At 33.5% G+C, this 15,126-nt stretch overlaps 1 protein-coding gene and 1 pseudogene across 1 annotated transcript in view; both read left to right on the top strand.

The window, feature by feature from the left end:
• Positions 1–15,126, top strand: part of PCDH15 (protocadherin related 15) — a 1,316,677-nt gene that overhangs the window by 324,721 nt on the left and 976,830 nt on the right. The gene's annotated exons all lie outside the window — the stretch shown is intronic.
• Positions 8,355–10,467, top strand: LOC148755179 (zinc finger protein 248-like; annotated as a pseudogene).

The raw sequence follows: 15,126 nt of genomic DNA, 5'->3' as shown, positions 1-15,126 counted from the left end.
GAAATGTGGTTTGTGGCATTCCACTTCCAGCATATCACACACACACACACACACACACACACACACACACACACACACACACACTCACACACAAAATATTATTATAAAGAGTGTTAGAAGCATAAAGACGATAGCTTGGTTACTGGCACACTCAATATTAGCCTTAGGCTTGTAATAGAAAATAATGCTCATCTTTGATCTTATTCCCATGCGATATTTAGTGATTCTTGTTGAGATAAATAGTAAATTGTATCTGTACTTGGCAGGTAAAAAGGTTTTAAAATTTAGCAGTATCTCCATGGGTGATGGAAAGGAGTGAAGCATGTCCTTTTTTTGCTGCCCCTGCTCTTACAGCCAAAATTCCTAGCAAAAGCATGTCCCTGTGGCTGATTTTTTGCTGAGGGTTGTTAATGATGGATCTGAGTGACTATAGGTATTGGTAGTTTCCAATAGCTACTTATATTCTCATCGTATGGGATTGTTGGGAGGATTCAGTGATTTAATGTATGTAGAGGAATTGATCTAGGCTGTGCACAATCATTTTTCAAAAATTGTAGGTGTTAAAAAAAAAAAAAGTGACAGCATTCCCTGGCAATAGTGGCTTCCAGCAAGTGTGTCCACTGAGAGCTTTCATCCCTTCCAATAGTCCCTATCCTCAAGAGAGCAGATGGCTCAGTTATGTTCAACATTACCTTTATGAATGAATTCACTTCACACTGATGGTTGAAATTTCTGATGACACCTGTAATACCACAAAACCGTTCAAGGAAATTACTAAATGCAGTTGACCTCAAAATTTTCTGTCAGGGTAGGGGGATGGGGCACAAAACTTTTAACACATTGAAGGGGCAACAAAAAAAAATCTGTTATGTGGAGTAGGGATGCTGAAAAACACACAAACCTTTTATCATTGCATAAAAAAGATAAAGCATTTCTCCCACCACAAAAGTTGAAAAGTCACAGCTAAGAAGTAAGGAGAGATCTTTTAAGTCAGTATATTTAGCTTTGTGAGCAACTCATTTCATAATCATCATTTTCCCTATGTTTCCACCTATCATTGGTATTTCATCAATGAGCATCTATAGTGTGTGGACCGGCAATAGGCCAACAGCTATGTCAGAGCCAATGTTCTTGGTATTTTTCTGCCAAAATGCAGACAACATATTTGAATCTTCCATGAATGTTCCTGGGACACCTTGAATTCCACATTTTTCTCTAGTCGACAAGCAAGTCTGGGGAAGCAATAAATGAGAATAATGATGTAACTTAAGGCTGGGACGTTTTTAAAATAATAAAGCATTAGCAAAAGTTTTTGCTACATTACTTGAGGTATTTTTTATTTATTTATTTAATCGATTAATTAGTTAATTACACATGCCAGTAACAGAAAACAACTCAAGCTGGGTCCCATGACTAAAACAGTTAGCCGTAGGGATGGCATCATTCTGGTGTGTGATGGTTAGTTTTATGTGCCCACTTGACTAGGCCACAGGGTGCCCAGATGTTTGGTCAAACATTATTCTGGTTGTTTCTGTGAGGATGTTTTTGGATGAGTTTAACATTTAAATCAATAGGCCGAATAAAGCAGATTGCATTCCGTAATGTGGTAGGCTTCATTCAGTCAGCTAAAGGCCTGAATAGAACAAAAAGGCTGAGCAGGAGGGAATTTCTCCCAACTGACTGCTCTAGAGCTGGCATTTTGTTTTGTTTTGTTTTGTTTTGTTTTGTTTTGTTTTGTTTTGTTTTGTTTTGTTTTGTTTTGTTTTGTTTTGTTTTGCTATGTTCTTTCCCTGCCTTTAGACTCACTGAAATGTGGTCTCCTTCTGGGTCTTAAGCCTGCTGGTCTTTTAACTGGGGCTACACTCTTGACTCTCCTGGTTCTCAGGACTCCAACTCAGATGGAAATACACAGTAAGTTTTCCTGGGTTACCAATTACAGATCTTGGGACTTGTCAGCCTCCCATCCCTTATAATCGCTCTCTCTCTCTCCCTGTCCTTCTCCCTCTCCCTCTCCCTTTATATTGTTTTGATTATCTGGAAAACATCGACAAATTAATAAATAAATGCTAACTTCATTTTTGGTGATTAGGGCAATCATTATCATGTTTTGTGGTAAAAATGGCTTTTTATAGTTCTAGGGTTACTTTCTACCAGTACAGCAATCTTTCAGGAAGACTAGTACTTTCCGGAAATCTTGTATTCTAACATGATCTCTGAGAAGTAGTTATTTCTTTTACTTAACTAATTGGATTACTTGGTAATGAGGAGATGGGCTTTCTAGAGTAAGGACTAAAAATATCTGGTGACAAAAGGATTGCAGTTACAAAAAGAAATATAAACAATTGGATTAGAGATTTACTTGGGTGGGAATGATATATATATTTTTCTCATTTTCTTCTCAAAGGTCACCATGACACACTATAGTTACTACACTTGATCTTAGCCAAAAGGCTGAAAAGTGTTTGCACTATTGTTTATTAATCTTTTAATTTATGGTAGTTATTCCTGTCCATGCTTTACCATTATTAGCACAAGAACATATTCATAATTTAATAAATCAATAATCAACTAGACTGATAAAGGTGTTTTATTGGTAAGACTTGGCTAATTTAAATCAAAAGCTTTTTAAAATATATATATAAACACTATTTTTCTTAGCCTGTAAATGTATAATGCCCTATGGACTCATTAAGGGATTGCCTTTAATGAAGTACTTTTTACCTCAATACTTTTAATAGTAGGTAATTCAATTGCATTTAACCTTGAATTTTATAACTGGAGTTTGAGTATACACTGACTTTGTGTCATTATGGTTGTTACTTGCTGTATCTGTGGTTATATACAGGAGGCTGTTATAATGCAAAGAAAATTGATGAGGATATGAATAACTTGAAAGCATCAAACATAAAGATGGCAGAAATGATCTGAAAGCTATTTGAAAGAGAAAAAAATGAACGATTTTTAAAACAAAATAGAGAGGGGCAAGTTCTGTATGGACCTTTTAAAAGATAGGAGAATGATTCAAACCTCAGGAAAAAGCCAAATTAAAAACACACAATTAATTACATTTTAGCATGTTGACAGTGAGGTAAACAAATGTATGTTACCTACTCAGATAACATGCTATATCACTGGGATGAAGGGAAATGGGATAGACCTTATAAGAGGTCTGTAAGTATGAAATATTAAAATCAAATACCAAACAAATCAAAGGTGAGGAAAATAAAGAGCATAGAAAAGTCACCATCGAACTTCAGAATGAGATTTAAAAGGAACAGTCATTAAAACCAAGAAAGGAGATTCACTGATGATTGGGCACAATGTCAAGGCTACAGATAATTTAAGGACCTAAATAAGAATTTTTTTTTTAATATCAATGATATGCTGTAACTCTTAATTAAGGAAGAGCTAATGTCTATGCAGTTGAGCTAGCATGCACACTGCATATTTTCAAAGACCATGACTGATGAAGAAATTGAGATAGAAAATGCAATTTCAAATATTATTTCAAAATGTAAGCTCAGACCTATTATTCTATAATAAAATAATGAAAAAGCAAATATCATCGCCTGTGAAAGCAATGAGTATTTCCAGATTGCATGTTCTGATACAGAAATCCATTGGGTAATTTTTATTTGTGATAACTTATTTGCTATTACTAAGTTTTGCTTAAATCCACTATGGATGTTATTTCTACATTTATAAGTAAACTAAAAAAAAAAAAATGTTTTTTTCTCTTCCTCTATGTCTTGTGCTTGTGATTTAATTACTGCTAGACAAAGCAGAGTGAGTTACTGAAACCCAGTTAGTTCAGAGGTAGCATGAGTTGCTAGAACTTTTTTAACATATGTTGAATTGGGTGCAGATGTGTAAAGAAGGTGAGTCAAATGCTTTGAGGAAGCAAAAATGGAGAAACAGATGAGTTTTTCCTTTTCTAAATTCCAGCAGCACTCCTCATCTATATGATATATTATTTTGTTACTCATCATGTTTGGATTATATTGTTAGTTATTTTCCATGTGTATGTGTTTTATTTCTCCATCACAGTAATAACCTAGTTGAGAACAAGGACTGTCATTTATATCTTGCTTTGAAATTAAGCATAGTGATTATTGAGAGCCTGGACTTTGAAGCAAGATTTCCTGGGTTCTTATATCATGACGCCATCACTTTCTAAATTTGGAATTTAAGGGACGTTTTATTCTGCCAATCTCTCAGTTTGTTTATCTGTATAAAATGATAATAATGCATCATCTTCCATAGCTTTATTTTCAATAGTTTATTACATGAATATGATTTATTACCATACCTAGCATATTGTTGGTTTAAGAGAAAAGAATAATGAAGGGAAAAAGACCAGTTATTGAAACCAATGGGCTATTGTAATGTAATTATTTATTAAAGAACAAAGAAGAAAGGCAATGAATCGTTACAGGGGCAATAAAAGATCATAGTTAAGATCACGTCTCTGCAAACATAAGAATTTGGCCAAGATGCCAACATTTTTAACTCCTCTAAACTTTATTTTCTTTATCTTTAAAATGGTTAGAATAATACACTGGGTTAATAAATTTGTTGTGATGCATAAATGTGTGTGTGTGTGTGTGTGTGTGTGTGTGTGTGTGTGTTGCTTAGCACAATGCCTGGAACATTGTAAACATATCATGCGGTACATATTAGCTAAGGTTAAAATTATTTAGTTAATGATTTTTCGCCACTGGGATTATTGATTTATGGTTTTGTCATCATTTAGAGGATGCAGTAGTTGACCTAGTTGAGTGTCAAGTGCAACGCTACTTTCAATGTGTTCATATTAGCCTCAAAGATTACACAATAGATTGAAAGGTAAAATTATGAAAATAAGCTGTTTGAATTTCATTGTATACAGCCAGTTAATGATGATTTCATGAGCATGTAAGACAGATATCTCAAGTACTGAGTGCATGAGTAAGTTATAAAACTCATATAAGTGGATAAACATCATTCTTCATAGATGAAACACATACTTTACCATATGGGAATTTAATATTTTTTAAACACTAATTTAAATTCAAATCACACCATTTCCATTTATTTTTTCCTTCTGTGAAAACAAATAAATAAGAATGCTGAAACTATTAACCTGAATATAGGGGATAAAGTAAGTCTCATTATATGCATGCATTATGCAATACAGTTATTTCAAGTAAAGGTAAAAATTATTTTTATTTATGAAAACCATATGTATTAACTTTCTTTAATTTTCACTCAATTGTATATATATTTTGTAAATAAGTATAACTAGACATATCAATTTTGGAAGAGATTCCAAAAAATATTTATGATACAGAAACTGGCTTTAAATCTAAATACAATGAAAGTAAATGAGCATAATGTGTTATAGTTTCATGTAAAAGTGGTTTCTCTAGATTCTGTAGTCTTCTTTTTTCTATTGGTGCTTACTGTAAGGGAATATTGATTATCTCTAACATCAATCAAGGCACTCCAGAATTTCTGACCTACCTCTTTGAGGGAAAGAGGTTTCTACATGACATGTTAAAATTACACACGACGCTATACAAAGTGCAGAATGCTCAGATTGAGGGCAATTTTCCTCCAACAAAGTAGCAAATATATTTTTTTAAATGTATCCAAATATACCAAGGCAAAATTTACCTTTTTGAAAGTATATTGGAGTTATAAAACGAATGTAGTAATTTTGAGAGGATGGATAATGAAATCAATCTATGCAAGCTTATTTTACACCCGTTTTCTTGTCTGTATTATAATTCTCATAATACAATTTTATATATATATATATATATATATATAATACATTTCATATGCATATATGTGCATATACATATATAACATATGTGTGTATACATTACGAGGGGTGCCAAAAATGTACACATTTTAAGAGATAAATTAAAGAGATATATGATAAATTATTTTTCCCTTAAATTTTCTGTATATTATTAATACTTTTCAAAGTTGAATTGAATTACAGTAGCAATGTATAGTATGACATTTGCTCAAAAGATTGAGTTAATCAAACAAATGCTAGTGTCATTCATTGTATTGAAATTTTAATATTTTTTTGTTCCTTTCTTAAAATATATATACATTTTTTGGCACCCTCTATATATAGAGAGAGAAAGAGAGGTTCTCTCATTTACGAAATACAGAATTGATTTTCTTTACTTTTTTATCAAGAAAAATGGCTAGCGAGAAAAAGCAGACTATACCTTTATATGCAGATCAGGAAATTGCCAATATCAAGATTAATTACGTGCTACAGTGTGATTCCTTTCGGCTCATCTTTGAAACTACCTCATTTCACTATTAGAAACATTTGAAAGAAAACTTTATCAAAGTTGGGAAAGATATAAAGAAAGAAATGACCCCCCAAAAAGCACATGCTATTTGTGAAACATTCTGAGTTGGCTTTCTAGGCATTTAATATCCATTCAAAGAGAAGAAACACCCTTTTGTACCTAAGTGAGTATATATGCAATTTACTTTTTTTCTTCTAGCCCACTGTAAGTCCATTTTTTCCCCCTGCTTAACATCAAAACCTCTTTCCCTTATAAATAGTACTATAACATAGGCTAGCTAATGAAATGCACTATGCGTAACTCCCCAGTGGTTTGGGATATCAGAGAGACAAAAGGAGAGTTCAAAAATCTAGTACTGTTTGAAGGACTTGGTCTTTAAACCTAGGTATGCTAAATGTGGTGAGCTAGCCAATGAAGTGAAATGTTTGCTCCGTTTGAAATAAAATATAAGCATATCTTTCTTATCACTCAGATATTGAAATGAATGTCCATAGGCCATGGCAATTAAGAAAAGAAAAGTCCCTTTATCTTATTAAGATATTATTTCTTTACACATGACAATTGGGTAAACATTTCTTTGAAAGAAGAACATAATTTAAAATTAAGTCTATTCTATTCTTCTTAACTGTTTTTCTCAGTATCCCAAAATATTTGGAATGTGCAGTGGATTACTGTCTTGTACAAACACAGTATCATGCTCTGAGGGCCAGGAACAGAAAAAAAAAAAAAAAAAAAAAGAAAGAAAGAAAAAAGGCTATATGTGTCCCATGAAAATTCTTGAGGAAAGTTGTGTTGAAAGGTGTGGATGTTTACCTGTGGCTTGAGAGCACTTTTCTTACACTTGGTGGGATTTCAAGACAGTATAAGAAATGAGCCTTCATAATAGTACCACATATTAAGGGATTATGTGACAATAATTAGCCACTTGATTTCATCTTTACTGTTGCAAACATTCTGTAATGGTATGATCATTCCCATTTTAGAAGGGATTAAACTAAGCCTAAAAGAGATCAAATTACCTGGGTAAACCATACCTCTAGTAAATGGGAGAGCAGAGCTTTGCATCTAGATCTAACGCCAAATTAGATGCTCCATTAGTCACATCGTTTAGTTTCCTAATACTACATCCCTGTGATAATAGAGTATATATGTCATTTAAATGATAGGGGAATGTTGGACAAAGTAAAAGAAAAAAATATGTTTTAAGATACTTGGAACCTTATATTCTTTAAAATAGCAAAAAAATAATCAGGGAGATGAGTGATATCAAAGAGAGTAATATATGTATCTATGTATGTATGTATAATATATGCATCTATACCTGTACCAGAAAAAGTGCTGATAGAAAGTAGGTAAAAAGTGAGACAGCATGCAAAATTGCTTTTACCTAGAACTAATAGGATATGCCACACACAAAAAATTTAGTCTTAAGCTGTAATAAAATGTAATGTTCACTAGTGAATGAAAAATCATTGTCGCTAATCTCTGAGACGTTCAATACAAGACTAGATCACAACAAAAATATGTCAATATCTCTGTTAGGTCCACCTGTTCATTACTATAAATCTGACTCAAAATTTGCAATTATAATATTCAATTAGGAAAAAAAAAACCTCTGTTTTTTTTTTTTGTTTTTTTTTCTGGAGGAAGAATATAATCCAAGACATCTGTCAAAACAGGTTTATCAAATGATATATCAAATGCAACAGATTGCATGTGATTTGCATTTCTATTAGTGTCAAAAATAATGAGAGAATTTAGTTTGATTTTGTAAATTGATTAACTATAAAGAGTAATGCCTATTATCTACTGTATCAAATTTTATACATTAGGCACTAAAAAAGTTTCAAACATCTTATCAATCTCATCGATATATGATAAATTATTTTTCCTTTAAATTTTATGATCTTTGGCCCATTGGCCCTCTCCAGACTAGGAGGGACACGGTCTCTCAGTCGCTCGGTTTTCTGCAGGAACAGAGGATGCACTGGGCCCCTGCAGTCAGTGGAACCTTCAATGTTTTACCTTCAGCAGAAAATGAACACAGCAAAGGGAGCCGTGTCATTCGAAGACGCGACTGTGGAGTTCACCCAAAAGGAGTGGCAGAACCTGGGCCCTGCTCAGAGGGCCCTCTAAAGAGATGTGATGCTGGAGAACTACAGCCACCTGGTCTCCGTGGGGCAGTGTATTACCAAACCCCAAGTGATCGTCAAGTTGGAGCAAAAGGAGCAGCCCTGGTCCTTAGTGGAAGAATTCCTAAACCAGAAGTACCCAGGATATTACAAAGTTGATGTCCACATGGCGGGGAACCAGGAAAAACAAGAGAAACCTCCGTGGCAGGTAATATTTAGTAACAAGAAAACATGGAATAAAGAAGGGCAGAAAGTTATAGGAGAAGCACTTCATTATGTAAATAACTCCAGAATTTTCAGGAAAAAATGCCCTGTATATGTGACTCATGTAGAATGAATTTGCTACTTGTTTCTGAATTGTTAGTGGTAGAAACTGTTCAATAAAAAAGGCTGATTACGTGAATGTATACGAAAAGTGTAGCTTGATATTAAACATGAGACAACTCATACTGGAGAGCGATCTTGCAAAGATAATAAAAATACGAACGCGGTCAGTCATAAGGAATATCATCAGAAATTTCAAACTGTGGAGCAGCTTTTGAATGTAATGAACTTGGAAAACTTTTACGTGATGAGACTGTTGTCTGTGTACCGGCTCAGAGTTATGTAACAGGAGAGGAATCCTGTCCCGATGATGAATTTAGGAAAAATTGATAAAGCAACTGTATTTAACCCAATGAGAGCTCGCACAAAAGAGAAATGCTTTGATGTTAATGAATGTGGGAGATCCTGTGACAAAACCACCATTGTGGAATTCAATAAAGTTTGCAGAGCTATGATAAACTATGAATGTAATGAAAGTGGAAATACCTTCAACAAGAATGCACCCCGCACTCCACCTCAGCAAATTGTCACAAGGCAGGATGATTTTGAAAGGAGTAAATATGAAGAAAACCTGAGCCAGAGCTCAGCCCATCTAGTACATCATAAGATACAAACTGGAGATAAGTTCTGTATTTATAATGGATGTTCAAATGCCTTCTACCACGAATTTGACCTTACAATACATCAGAGAATTCAAACAGAAGAGAAATTCTACCATTGTAGTAAATATGAGGAATACTTGTATTGAAACTCACTTCTCAGTGTACATTAGGATAGTGACACAGGAGAGAAGTCATTTGAAAGTAATGAGCACAGCAAATCCTTTTATGAGGAAGCACACCTAATTCAGCGTCAGAAGACCTCCTCAGGGGAGCAAATGCATGAATGTGAGGAAAGCAGGAACTCCATTTGTTCAAATTCACACACTATTCATCATCCTACAACTCATATTGGGATCAGTCTCTGTGAATGTAATGAGTGTAGAACAACTTCCTGTTGGAAGTCAAACCTCAGTGAACATCTGATAGTTCACACAAAGAAGAAATCTTATGATAACAATGGATGTGGGAAATCTTGCAAGAAACCTGTCCTTTTGGTACACCAGAGAACACACACACAGATGAAACACTATCAAAGTAATAAATATGGGAAATCATTCTCCAAGATGGCACAGCTCAAAGAGCATCAGAGAAACCCTATTTATGTAATGAATGTGGGAAAACTTTCTCCCAAAGACACACCTGTGTGTACATTAGAGAATTCACCTAGCGGGGAAACCTATGGATTTCATGAATGTGGTAAAACTTTTGCTCAAAATGCAGGCCTTGAAATACATCAGATAATTCACACAGGGAAAACCCCTATGAATGTAATGAATGTGGGAAAACTGTTGTCCCAAATTCAGGCCTTAGAATATATCAGAAAATTCACACAAGGGAGAAACCTTACAGATGTCATGAATATGGGAAAACTGTTGCTTTTGATTCAACCTTCAGGGTACACCAGATAATTCAAAGAGGAGAGAAACCCTATGAATGAATGATGAATGTAGGAAAACTTTTGTCCAAAAGGCAGCTCTTATTAGAGTACACCACATCAGAATGCACAGCAGAGAGAAAATCCTTGCATGGAACAAATGTGGGATGTCCCAAAGGAACTCATACGACGCAGTGGACAAGTTGATGGTACACTGACTGGCAAAATTTTTCCTTTAACTATTTTTTTTTTTTTTTTTTTTTGTGCTAAGCACATAGCTTGTCTAAATTTCCCAGTCCAGGTGGGTCTGTTTATGGAATATGATTTTGTAACTAACTATTACATTTAAGTTTGGCCTTAAAAAGTCACCTTATTTTGTTCCTGTCTGTGTTATACTGGAATGGAGAAATTTCTATGGTAGACTTGGGTGCAGTGTATTGAACATAGAACACAAGGTTAAAGAAGCTAGAGTCTGAATAATTGAGTGAAAGAGAATTCCCCACTAACAGATCTTCACCAGTTTTTTATTTGTTTGTTTGTTTGTTTAAGCAAGAATTAAGTTTGTACTCTGTTGCACTCTTACAGATTTGTGCCTGTTGGTTAAATGCAAATAGTTTAGGCAACTCTCTCTTAGAGTAGGATGAAATGCTACAAATGTAAGAAAATGTCAGAAGACCTATCAGAATTCAATTCATTGTACATCAGAGACTGCGCATGAAAAAGAAGACTTCTATCAAATGTGCTGAATAATCAGACGACTTCATTAAAAATCACAAATCTCTGGGAAAAACACAAAAGCCTTTGCCACCAAGTGAACTTCATTAAACATGAAATAAGATTAGACTAAATTCTTGTATTTTGATAATTGTAATTTTTGAACATGTACTGAGTTTGCATCAGATTTTTTTTTCTCCTGAGAAAATGTATCATTTTCAAAATTGACAATAAATTCTTCACCTAGTACTTATGTACCAAAACTTGTGATTTATATGTAATACTAAATTTGTAGAAAATACAAAGGAAATATTTACCTATGCACAAACACTGTAGAATGTGACATTTTAAAGATGGACGAATAACATGAACTCTGTGGAGAACACCAAAAAATGTTTGTGACTAGTGTCTGAAAAAAAAAAAATTCTGATCTTTATATAGGCAGGTATTTCCTACCATCAAAAATAAATTGTATCATATTTTATTGGTGTACAGATGATATCCTAAGCATCTATACATGATATATAGTTAATATAATAATAGGTCAGTTACAAAATTGTTAAAATTAATCTTACTCTTACTAGGTGAAGTTCATTTTTGCCTAAATATAACTGGAAATTAATTGCTAAAGGTTTTAGCTGACACTTAGTTTTTATCTATACCTTTTGTCTCTTGTACTTACTATATGACAGGTACTGTAAAACTGCTTTACATAATGTTTATTGAACCCTAACTTACATACAATGAAATTATTACCTTTTCTCAACAATTTGTTTCATTGTACAGATGTATACCCTAGATCAATTCTCTTGTATGCATAAATCCCTATAAACACTATGCAGATCAAGATATTAAAGCTTCTATGACCCAGGAAGTTTTCTTTGTAACTTCAATGCTAATGTCCCACCATGAAGTTTAACACTATTCTGACTACTATCAACATGGATTAGTCTTGTCTGGTCTTAAATTTCATACAAATGGAATCATGCACTGCATGCTGTCTTGTAACTGGCTTCTTTTGCACAACATAAAGACTATAAGACCCATTCATATTTTGTATATTAGAAGTTTCTTCACTTCATTATTGTTTGAATAGACACAGTTTGTTTCCCGTGTTCTTATTGATAAATATTTGAATAGTTTCCAGTTTGTCCTATGACGGATAACGCTGCAATGAATATTATTCTGATGGTCATATGCACTGTTTTCTCTCATGTACCTATACACTGCTGATTGAGATTGTTGGATCATAGGATATGCACATATTTAGCTTTAGTAGATACTGACTGCCAAACTTTTCAAAATGGTTGAACCAAATGCTAATTACAGCCGTCAATGAATGCATAGGAATTTAACTGATCCGCATTCTTATCAACATTAATTAGTTTCAGTCTACAAACATTATTTTGATTGTTTCAGTAAAAAAGTCTCAATCCTTAAAATTAAGGATTGAAGTACAATCCTTAATTTTCAAATAAACTGAAGCTCTGGGATATGAAGAGAACTAATAAGATATAGAACTAGATTTGACTGTGTGTTTATGTAAAACAAAGCTTTTAAACACTAATCTATAGAGCTTCTACTTACCTCAAAGCAAAATCAAGTTTGGAGAGTAGAAATATAATCACTACAGTCCCGTGGAATACACTATAAAATAGTTGTACTAATTGACCTCTCTTTAGTCACAAACACACAAAGCTATTTCTTTATAGCAAAAAAGAAAAATAAACCAAATAACGCTATGCTTGTGGTATTTATTTAGTAAGTATGTAAGAAAGGGCGAAGATTTTGTTGGCTAAATTGCTAAGCAGTGCATTTTAAAAAAATTGCATGCATGCGATTTTTAAATAATAAAATTTCCAACTTTAAATTCCAGGAGTCCAAGAATAGATTAAAAATTCCTCTTATCATGTTTTAAGTTGAAAATAAATAAGTAAATACGAGGACTACATTACTTAATCTTGACAAAGAAGTAGTAAATTTGGAAAAATGCATAAAATTTATTTTTACAATTATGTGTTTCCTTTACAATTAACTGGCTGATTTGGCCAAAATCTGTAATCTCTCATGAGATGAACAGAATTAGTGTGTCCTGTTGCCCTTCCATGCTCATTATGTATTTGTTCACTTCCAGCACTAGAGATTTTCATAACAATAAAATTATTTTTGTAGATAATTCTTTGATGATATATTTACTATTGGTAAACAATAAAATGTTGTCAGTCATAAAGTGCATACTCAAATTTAAGCTATAACCAGGAAAAGCAGATGAAGGGATAATGGAATTCTGACCATGCTCATAAAGCTGCCCACCCACTGACATGGTATGGCCAATCATGTCGAAAGCAATAGTTGTCCCTCCAACTGTTTGTTCTGTTTGTGGTATCAGATCAAGATCTACACCATTATAATCTCTTGATAGGAGAGAGATAGCTTCTATGCAGCAATACTATAACAGGTTTCATTGATATAAATAATCATTTTTCTCTTTAAGATTTTTCTTCTTTTTACATGGTTGATTATGATGAAATGTCCATTGTATAATCCATTACTGTTTCTAAGATATTGGCCAACTTAAAAGTCTTTCTGGAAGCAAATGTTTGAGTGTGTTGTGGTGCAAGAATACAAGAACAATAGAAATACTGAAATTAAGATGATTTTAATATAAGAAAGGAGCATAGAGCAAAGGCTTCTGAATCTTTTAAGAAAGTGGAAATATCAGTATTAAAGGACTTTAACTTTGTAAAAACAGACACAACAAAGTCTTGGAAATTGTCTCAGGTTGAGTAATATAACCAGAGAAAGGATTATTTTAGATTAACTGCAAAATGGAAAAATGTTTATAGGCTACTTAAGCACATTAACAAAAATAGTTTTTTAACTCCAGTAGAGATGCAGTAAAGGTCTTTTAAATGACAAAGTATGTTTAAAATGAATATACTTATGTTATTTTCTATGTCTTTTCTAAAATGCATTTGACACTCTTAGCCTGTTACTTTGGTGTTTGATGCCATACATAGAAAATGTTGATTAAAATCAAATACATTAAATACAGTATTTAAGAGATGACAACTTTATAACTGTTAATGTTTTCTGGATTAATTTGCTATAGCAGATTTCAATTTTCTTTTTAACAAAAAGTACAAGGGAGTAATAGAATCTGTGAGAAAAGTGTAATTCTAGGGGGAGAAAAAAATCCTCTCTAACCTGAACACTACCAAAAAGTATATGCTGTGGGTTTTCCCTTTTCAGAAAAATTACCATATAGTAGTTCAGTCTACAATTTAGGACTTATCCTTGACTGTTTTCTTTCCCTCATACACCAAACCATCAGCGTCCTTGGCTGGCTTTACCTTCAAATCATGTTCCCAATGTCATCAATTCCGGCTGTTCCAAGGCTACCTACCACCCTAGGCTTAGCTGCTAACTCCTACTGATTGGATTATTGCATCGATTTCCCTTCCTCTCTTACCCACCAGCACAGAATATTCACCGTGTCTCTCACAGTAATCCTTATAAGATGTAAATAACATTATGTGACTCTTCAGATCCCAAATATTAATGGCTTTCATTCTAGAGTTTCCATTGTTTTCTCTGGAAATGGCCAGAAAGTAAATATTTCAGGATTTGTGGTCTACAAACAGTCTCTGCTGCATATTATTTTTGTTTGTTTCTGATGTTTTATTAGCAAACATTTAAAATGTAAAGAAAAAAGAAAATTAGTAGATAATTAGCCATGCAAAGCAGTCTGTGGGTGGGCTTTGGCCTAAACCTGTAGTTTGCACATGCAAAAATTGAAGTCTGAAAATTGATCCAATGGCCCCATGCAATCTAGTAACTGCTCTGTCATCATCATCTTTGTGGTTTCCCATCATCCCTGCCCCCAAACTACATCACCCTCTCACTTTTTCTTGATCAAACAAAAGTTACACTTCAGTAAAGCTTTTGCACGTGATGCTGGCTCTATTATCTTACTTCCAGATATTCACATGACTGACACTTTCACTTCTTTCAAGTTTGTTCGGATATAACTCCTAAGAATGGTCTACCTTATGTACTCTCTCTTAAACAACACCTCGAGTTGTTATCTAATAACTTGCCCTTATCTATTTTTCTTTAAACTTCTTATTTTAAGTAAACTTTGTAATATAAATTATTTAGTG

The sequence above is a fragment of the Rhinolophus sinicus genome, chromosome 15 (assembly GCF_057876585.1).
Source record: "Rhinolophus sinicus isolate RSI-liver-muscle chromosome 15, RSI-T2T, whole genome shotgun sequence".
NCBI lineage: Eukaryota > Metazoa > Chordata > Mammalia > Chiroptera > Rhinolophidae > Rhinolophus > Rhinolophus sinicus.
Note: the sequence above shows the minus strand (reverse complement) of the source record. Positions and strands in the feature narration are given on the sequence as shown.